At 49.6% G+C, this 9,562-nt stretch overlaps 1 long non-coding RNA gene across 1 annotated transcript; it reads left to right on the top strand.

Moving 5' to 3' along the window:
• Positions 1-1,972: 1,972 nt before the first annotated feature.
• On the top strand, positions 1,973-4,469 carry LOC109370851. The gene is made up of 2 exons (XR_002121307.1): positions 1,973-2,568; positions 4,194-4,469. It is a non-coding gene; the product is annotated as an uncharacterized LOC109370851 (long non-coding RNA).
• The last annotated feature ends 5,093 nt before the right edge of the window (positions 4,470-9,562 follow it).

Raw genomic sequence — 9,562 nt, 5'->3', positions numbered from 1 at the left:
CTGCTGCAAGTACAGACTGGCTAGTTGGAGAGGAAAGAAATAGAAAGGAAGGGTTTTGTTGTAGTTAAGGGACTACAGCTAAAGCTGAGGTCTGAAGGCTTCAATGGGCTGCAATGGGGCTGGGAGAGGTGTGTGTGAGGAGCAGGACTGGGGGCTTTACTGAGACACAGGGTGACCACATGTCAGGGAGTGCTGGGGCTGGCACACGGCGTCCCTGCTGCCCTCATCACTGCTCAACTCGTGTAAAAGCACAGAGCTTGCACAGGGGGAGCAGCGAGGTCTCCTTTGTTTGCCTGCCTTAATTGAGCTTGCTATGTATAGCTGCTTATTGGAACCAGGTCACACTCAGCTCGGTGTGATTTCTGCAGGGATGCACGCAGCCACGCGCTCCGATCCCCCCGTTAAGCTGTGCTGCACCCAGCTGGGGGGATTGCCTCTCACACCTGAAGTCAGCCTTCAATTTGCGGCTTTGTTTTGTAGAACGTTTCCCTTCTGATCTCCAGAGTGGGCCATTGAGAATGACTGCTGTCCGAATTCTCTGCCTCCCATCACCTCATTGTGTAATTGCCTTCCCAGTGACATTATGGATGGCTGCAGCCATTGGTTCTGTTGGGTCTCTGCATCCTTCAGCTGCCTCTTAACACAATAATTTTCTTTTGCTGGCTATAAATACGTTTGAATTCTCTGACCTCATGCTCCAGTATCATTCTCAAAGGCAGAGCTATTTCTTATTCCATTGCTCTTCAGCTCGTTGTGGCCTCGAAGCTTCCTCAGCCCAACAGGTGCAGAGCAGGAGGAATGCAGCAGGCTGGGATCACCCTCTGGCCCAGCCCCCAGTGGCAATTAGGTAGTCAATTAACAAATTATCATGGCCACGGGCAAGCATGCTCCTGGAATCAGGAGTGCTGCATGGGTGCTGCATCTCCTTCTGCAGCAGCTCCTGGTGTGTCTGCAGGTCTGCAGCCCAGACGTGTGTCCTCCAGTTTCAAAATCAGATACGGTGCTCCTCTCATTGACAGCAATTTGCTTGCATAAATAAGACCACAGTCCCTTATGACTTGCTCCTTGTGTTTGCCACTAATCCCAGTCTTTTGCTGAATATCTGTTTCTTAATAATTACATCTGTTTTACACTCGGTTCTTTGGTGTACGATCACTTATTAGCAGACCTATTACTGCTCAGATGTTCTGCTCGCAGTGACCTTGTCCCTAAACCTCTCTGCCTCTCTTCCCTATTAAATCACCACACTGTAACTGCTGGAGTGGAAGGAATTTACTGCTTAAATAATTTATCTAGATTCAGTACAGAAAGTCTTTGAAGGGATTCATCAGCTAATAAAGAAAATTGATTCTGGAAGCCAAAGTCAATATGGGGTTAGAGAAACACCATCACCCTCACGTGGGCTCTCTTCCAGAAGCCTCCGTTCGGGCTGTGATCCTTCCTAAGCACCTCCAGCTCTCCCAAGCCACGCTGGGGCTCCATTCCCCACATCTGATGTGCTCAGCAAGGCTTTGTCCAGCGCTGTGAGAGCAGAGCAGCAGTGAACACAGAGCTGGGAGCAGCCTCTGTCCTCCTGAGTGCATGGCTCTGCTCCAAGGGGATGCTGTCCTCTGTGTGGTCTGAATGTTGATGTTCAGATCTTACATCCATGTAAGCAATGGAACAACCAAGACACAGCTGAAATGTGCTCCAAGAAAAACAAGTAGGAAGTGATGTGTGATGGAGATATGGAGCAAAGTGGCACCTTCTGTGGCAGCCCATAGAAGATAAAATAAATAAATAAAAATGGCCGAAGGAAGAAAGATGGAAGAAAAATTGGCAGCAATATTTGGACATATGGTTAATTTGTGCTTGATGGGTATTTCTCCATATGCTGCACGTACGTGTGTTTGTTTACCCCCTGTACAGATTACATGCCAGCAATAGTCTCAAAACCATCAAAATTACCTTGTAAAAGACCAAGCAGCTTCAGGTACGCCTGGCAGACCCCCAGGTGTGTTACTCACGAGCTGTCTGGCCAATCCATCTCGATGGCTTTGAGAAACAGCCCAGCACATCTCATGGTGCTTCAAGCAATGCATGATGTGTGCAGGGCAGGCTGGCTGGCTGCAGGGATGCGAGGTCTCTGTGTCCATTCTCTGAGAGCCCCGTGCTGCACGCAGGGAGTGGAGCCTCTTCTTCCTCCTTGTTGCTCTGCTGGAGGTCTATGTAGCCATCAATAATTCAGGTGCCTGCAGCTAGCAGCAGGTTGATGCCCAGCTAATGGGCACTGGGCTCACTGACTGTGTCCCGCTTGCACTTTGCAGCACATGCTCCCACCCAGCAGCACTTTGGCTCACTACCCTGCAGCTGCAGGCTCAGCTCTGCAGGAACTTCAATGCAAAACAAGGAGGAAGAAGGCTGTGCTCGCTGCAGTCATCAGAACCCAAAAGCATCGTCGTCTCTGCAGGCTTGATTTAAGCTGAAAATCCAGACCTATTTCCTGGGTACAAATCATTCGAGTGAGATGAAACAATCAATGGAAGATATCATCTGTGATTCACCTCCTCAGCCAAAACCATCTCGTTGGTGAGCACAGACTCATTAGAAGTGTGATTAATGGGGTGTGAAGGCTGGAGTCGGGGTAGCCCAGCTACCTGCACGCCCTGCTGTGCTCTGCTTGCAGCAGCAGAGTGGTGTAGCACAGTGCAGTGGTGAGTGCTGCTCCAGCAGGGCCACCGAGGTAAGAAATGACCCAGACCTCTTGGTCTCCTCCTGCGGTGCTGATTCTCAGTCAGTGCTACCATAGGGGTGTTGAGGGAGCAGAGGGGAGGATTTAGGGGCAGGCACCACACTGTGAGCGAATTAATTCTGGAGATGCCACGGAAATGATGGTCTATAGAGTTAATGAGATATTGCTGGAGAAAGGGTAAACAATTAGGGCTATTAACTGCAAAGATAAAATAAGACCTGCTGCCCTCCGAAACGCTGAAACTAATTAAATTGAAAATTACAGCACGAGAGTATGAAAACAAAAGCAAATAAATTCAGAGAGACAATTCAAAGGCTTAATATCACAGTGGTAATAATATTAGCAATGGGAAGCGGGGATGGGGTGGTTAAAGCTCCCATTCGCACATCTCTTCCCTCTGAGCAGAGGCTGTGGGCAGGCAGGAGGGATGCAGCAGAGCAGACCTGGATGCCCTCCTGCCACCAGTGCCACAGAGCTGACATAAAGCAAACTCCTGCCTGTGTGTGTTGGGACTGTGGACGGTTCTCTGAGCCTGGAAAAAGGAAAGAGAGAAATGGTTCCCTGGGGTGGTTAGAGAAGGGCACAGTGAGATGGAGTTTGCCTCGGTCAGAAGGTCCTGAGCGAGTACACTCCCAAAGCAGCTTCGTTGGGATGTAATTTATGGGGCTGTAATAATTCTGTCCTTCTTTATATAATATATACCCACTAGCAAGCTGTTAACGCTAAGGAGGAAGATTGGCCACAAGTGTTTTGTGAGGTGATGGGGAGCCGGGCTGCAGCACACAGGGCTCTGCTTGCAGTGACCACAGTGCAAAGGCAGCATGCATGGAAACATCCCTGAGCATGGGAAGGAATGCTGTGCTGCCCTCCTAGCAGGACGTGGGCAGGGGGTGTGATGTGTTTATTCTGCCTGCAGTGCCTGCCAGCACAGGCCAGGAGAGCCCCTGTAAGAGTCATTAGCACTCCGATAATTGGTTCCAGTTAAAGAGATTAGAGCCAAATTAACTTTGTGGTTTGCCACCCAGAAATAATCCTATTTTAAGTGGACAGATTCTTCTTCAGCATCCAAGGAGACAATGAATGGGCAATGAGCTGCTTGAATGAACCCTCAGCAGCAAACCTTGGTTCTCTCTTTTGGGAACCTCTGGCATGACCAGAACTCATTGGGTTGATGGGGTGGACGGCTGATGGGTTAGCAAATGTCTCATCCGACAGCCCAGCATTAGGGGAATAAATAATAAGGGAATAAACCCAGGCTGAGAACAAGAGGGGGATGCTTCAGGCAGGAATCTGTGCACTGCAGAGGGAAAGGAACCGCACCGAGTGTGAGCCTTGCTGCTCCCACAGCCCTCTTTTGGGTTTGTTTTCCACTTTTGGTACAGTTATTTTTCCTGCTACACTGCAAGTGCTGCTTTCAGATACATGTGGCTTCCCTAGAAATAAATGCTTCTTCCCTTTCCAGGTTTGAGAGACTTATTGTTGGATTTGAATACTGCTTTCCAGGAGTGGGAATAAAGCTGAGCAAAATGCAGCTAATACCCCAGCAGCAAAGCAAGAGATGAGACATTCAGGAAGGCAGAAATGTGCCAATTTGGGTCAGGTGCTGAAGCTCAGCATCTCCAGGACCTGCAGTGTTATGTGATGCTACGCTTTGGGTAGTGACAGCCCCAGTGCTGCCCTGCTATGGGCTGGGGAACCCGGGCACCGCTCCCAAGGGCTCTGGTGCCCTTGCACGCAAGGATTTTTGTGATCTGTTGATGGAGAACAAAGTCTCTTTTTATAGTCATTTCATTATGATGCTTAATTCCTTCTGCAGAAGCAATTACATTCTATGGGCGGAAAGCAATATTGGAGACTTATGATTGTTATTGCCATCCCACCCGGTGCCCGCATGCTCACGGTGCCATAGGAATGACAATCAGGGCTGGCAGTGCTGTGCAGGGGCAAACAGGGGGCTTAGTGCTCACAGATAACCCCGTCCATCTGCCCAGCCTTTACGTTGGAGCAGCATGGCACACCTGGTGGCTTTGCTGGGGCTGCTCAGACATTGGGTGACCCGTGGGAGTGGGAAGCAAGCAGCCACGGATCCTCTCTGGTCATTCATTGCTTCACTGGAATTAATTAGGCGCCTTGCTGCCATCAAATGTGGGTTTGTTGTGGAGAGTCATCTGCCAAATGATGTCTTCTCCATTGGGCACCATTTCCCTTTGGGTATATTCCTCCCAGTTTGCAAAGGATGGAGATGCTGGGGCTGCTGTGACATCCCAGCACAGTGGGCAGGCTGCAAGGCTGATGCATCAGAGCAGCTCGTTAGTGTAATGATATTAGTGAAGCTCAATGCCAGTAGGGGCACAGATGTGGACCTCTGCGAAGGCACCGTGTGATCGATGCTGCCCATCAGGAGGGAGCTGGGCTGGGATGTGGGCAGAGCTGTGCTTGCCATCCTTTAATGGATATAAATGGTTACCTTTAGTACTGTAAAAGCTGAATAGATACAAATATCACCAATACCATAAGGGTGCACAGGGCCTCATTATCCTTGGGTAATCGAGGTTATGCGGAGCTGCTCTCCTTTATCTGTCACTGTCTCTCTTGGCAATGTGATGAAGCAGAAAAACCTCAAGGATGAACCACCCAGGAGGAGGACTGGGGTTTAAAATTGCACTGGGGGAAGGGTAGGGGGGTCCAATGCTGGAGAACCCCACACTGCACTGCCCATCCCTGGGTGAGAGCTACCCAGCAGCACACCTTCTGGGTTCCACACCGACACGCAAGGCAACGTTTGCCAACAGCGCGTATGCAGGCATTCAAGCTTTGGAATTTGCTTTCTGTAAGTGTCCTTACTAATGAAACCGAGGCTGTAAAATATTCCTGGAAAGTGCTTACAACGGCTTTCAGATACGTGGAATGATGTTTTTATGTTATCTCAGATTTGCTTTCCACTCCTGAGGCCTGCAGCTCCTCCTCTCTCCCCCCACGCTCGCCGTGTAGGAGCTGGCCTTGTAGCAGCACAGAGCAGTGTTGCCCTATGTGTAATTGCACACCCGTGCAGCCACAGATGTTCTGACAAAAGTCCCTTAAAACTCCACCTCTTCTCGTTAAATGGCAAACAAAGAGAGCTGTTTCAAACGGTTCTCCTCCTCCTGTCTCCTGAAGAAGCAACCCGCGTGGCCTCAGGGCTCTGTGCATCCCAGGCTGAGGTTGCTGCCCCAACCGTTGCTTTGGGTTTGTTGCAATCTTCATCAGGAGCCGCTTATGGGGAGAAGCCTGAGGAATCGAGGCAAGCTGAGCTCCTTGGCTCACTATTTCAATTTCACTGTAGGCAGCAATACTGTCAGTGTGATGAAAACGACCTCAAATTGCCATTGTTGGGTTATTTAATCTGGCTAGGTTCCTTTCAGCTCTCACTTGCTGCAAAAGAAGACAAATAGTCTCCCGTGTGCTCCAGGACCTTTACACACACAGGACAGCAGTGATTTTGTGTGTCTGGAGCAGCGATGCTGCTGGGCTGACAGTGCCAGGACAGCTCTGGGCTGGGGGCTTTGTGCTGGAGCTGCATTTCCCCATTCTCTGAGGAGCTCTGAGAGAGGAAAGCAATATTGCAAGTTGAATGCGTCAGCATCTGCTTCAGCTATTCTCCTCGCTGAGCATGTGTTTCCCCTTGTGGCAAACGGGGTGGTTCAGCACAGCAGGGCTGTGCTAATGGTGGGCCAGGCTGCAGGAGAAGCCATGCAACCCCCAGTCCTGATTTCATTCACAGCTTCCCAAGAACAGCTCCTGAAAGGAAAACTGGGCAGGGAAAAGTAGTTAATTCCCCGTGGCACATTTGAACATTATTTTTATTGCCATTCATCCTTTCCGTGCACTTTGCCCTCTTCTGATTTATTCCTGCTCGAGGTGGAGTGATGTCACTCTTTTGCAGCTCCTGCTTCCCAAGAGGGATGGTTCATTCTCAGTGTGTGTGGCTGTGTTCTGGAGGTGTCCCCATAGGAAAATCAGGGGTGGCAGCAGCCTGGGGATGCTTCCTGCCCAGCACTGGTCTCACAATCCAGCTTGGATGTGATGGAGTGCAGTGGGATGGGGTATAATGCAATGCCATGGAGAGGGATGGGGTGTGATGCAATGCTGTGGGAAGAGATGGGGTGTGATGCAATGCTGTGGGAAGAGATGGGGTGTGATGCAAGGCAATGCTATAGGGAGGGATGGGGTGTGATGCAATGCAGTGGGGTGCAGTGGGGTGCATGCAGTGCTTGTACAGCTGTGTAGTACAGAGCAGCCTAAGCCTGAAATGTACTGGAAATAATTCTTCCACCAAGTGCATTCAGATCTGTTTGTTTGTCTTTAAATTAACATTGGGTATGAAATAATTCACTGAACTACAAAGGGATCCCTTGACTTGACAAGACTCACGGGCAGGATTTCTTCCACTTGCAGTTATCACAGAAAGAAAACATTTCAACATCTTGTCTGCTCAGTGCAAGAAAAATAGTTTTGTACTGTGTGCCTGGGAAACACGGAGCTTATCAAAAAAAATCAGGTGTCAGAGGAACGAGATGGCAGAGGAGAAGATGGGGCTGTGTCTCTTCATGTGCTGCTGCAGGGAGAGGATGAGTCCTGGCATGTAGGATGTAGGGATGCTGGGGCAGCCTTGGCTTGCCACCCCTCTGCCCTGTGGCTCTGATGGTGCTCTGGCCTTCCATCATGCATGCATGCAGGGATGATGGGGAATGATTAGGAAGAAAGCATGGGTGGGTAAGCCAGGCCATCAAAGAAGACATAAAGCCTCAAGTAATAATTAGAGATGGGGAGTGGAGATGTGACCTTGCAAAGCATTAGGGAAGAGAACTTCTAATTAGGAGGCAAAAGGGTCAGCCATTGTTTAACCTGCTCTAAAAGTCATTAAATCAGTCCTGATGACTTCACTGCCAAGAAGATTTGGAAGAAGAGCTGATGAACTGGAGCAAAATTGACCCAGCAAGATGGGCTGCAGGTGGGGCAGTGCTTCCCATGGGCCCCACAGGGAGGAGGGGAAGGGATGGCTCCTTGGAACTGACCCCAGAGAACGACCCAGGCAGTGCACACAGAGCCTGAGAGCCCTATAACTCCTCTCCTAATGGCTGTGGGACAGGCTATTACACAGTAAATATTTCCAGGTGAATGGGGCTGGAAAGAGACATTTAAGGCAGGGAAGAGATGGTGAGGTTTTGCTTCTGGGAAAACCAGACAGAAAGATGGATGTCAAGGAAAGTTTCCAGGAGAACATTAGGCTACAAGTCATAAATTTCCAAACTATTCTACTGCATAAATCCCTTTAATTTTTGGTGCCTTGGGACCCAACACAAAACAAACCTCAAAGAATTAAATAAGTCAGGGGAGCTAAATATTTCTCTCAGATTTTGCAGCCACCGCTGCTCGCCTCCCAGCTGCACAGAAGTCTTTAAGGAGCATCCCAGAAATGCAGCTTCAGAGGGGCCTTGGGTGGAGACGGGGATTTTGGAGACTTGTGGGCATGGATGCAAAGGTGAGGGATTGGAAGGCGTAGAGCTTAGAAAGGATTTTATTTCTGAGCTGTTTTGCAAACTTCTGTTTAAATCTTCAGGCTCTTTTGGAGTCAGCAAGGTTACCCAACGATGAGGTTCCCTCCTCCCATTAGCTCTCTTCCACCCACTTAATGAAAACAAATGCCAACAGGGATAAGGGCCAGCGTTCTTGTTTGCAGGTCCCTGGAATGGGTTCACTTTAGGCTCTTTTTTTTATTTATGTTATTTTAACAAATGAACCAAATTATACCCTGGCTGCTCCCAGATATCTCATTCCCAAAACGTAATGGAGCTGTTCCTGTGCTCTGCTCATTAATCCTATTAGTGCCACATTTTGTGCCTGGCGGTGGACACGTGAAATTTACTTTAACAGGGCACAGAACAAGAGGTCTTTGGGGGCTGTTTCCTGCAGTAGGAAGGTGTGAGGCTGCAGGGCTGATGTCCTTTTACCTCTGGCTCTGAATGAGACCTCTGGGTCTGTGGGAAGGGGGACAGCATGGATGGGCACAGGGCTGGGAAGGCAGAAGCTGGGCACTTCACTTCTGCGGGGTCCTGCTGATGGAGGGCTGTGATGGGGAAAGGGCTCGTCCCCTTTTATGGGGTTTATCCCAGCTTTGTAATCAACTCTGGCTGGTGAAATGCAATCTCCTTTTAAAAGCAGAGAGTTAAACCTTCCCAGATGGTTTATGACAGAACCGCAGCAGAAAGCAAGCAGGGAGCAGTCAGACAGCAGGAGGGGATATCTGTGCAATAAGCCAGCCTTAAGACCGTGTAGGCAAGCAAATAAGAGCTGATGAGAATCAGTTTGTTTGCAGCAGGACCTCAGCTGCAGCAGCTCATATTTCCAGCAGCATCAAACTTCATTCTCTCTATCAGATCCCCAAATTTTCAGACCCCATCAGTGTTTGGGTACCCAGGCAGCTGAAGGGCATTGCTCTGCAGCCCAGGTGTGCTGTCTGCATGGGAAACAAAGCCGGGTGCAGCAGAAAGGGGTACTTAGCACTTGGGTTGGGGCAGAGGCCGAGCGTTTAAGCGTTTATCCCAAAGCTGCTACGTTTGGAGTTATTCTGAGTGTTTAGAAATGTTTTTCATACAGTTCAGAGCAGGGAAAGGGCAATGACGTATTAGAAGATGAGGATGAGTTGAAGATGATGTTTGTTCTGCTGGTTTCAAGGACCAGGTGCTGCCCACACTCTCGTCATCCCAACGCACGCAGGTACAGAATGGGCACAGAGGGATGGAGAGGAGGGCCATGGGTTGTCAGGGCCCACCTCCACGATGCCCTACAGCT

The sequence above is a fragment of the Meleagris gallopavo genome, chromosome 23 (assembly GCF_000146605.3).
Source record: "Meleagris gallopavo isolate NT-WF06-2002-E0010 breed Aviagen turkey brand Nicholas breeding stock chromosome 23, Turkey_5.1, whole genome shotgun sequence".
NCBI lineage: Eukaryota > Metazoa > Chordata > Aves > Galliformes > Phasianidae > Meleagris > Meleagris gallopavo.
The sequence above is the reverse complement of the archived record's forward strand: the minus strand, read 5'-3'. Positions and strand labels throughout refer to the sequence as shown.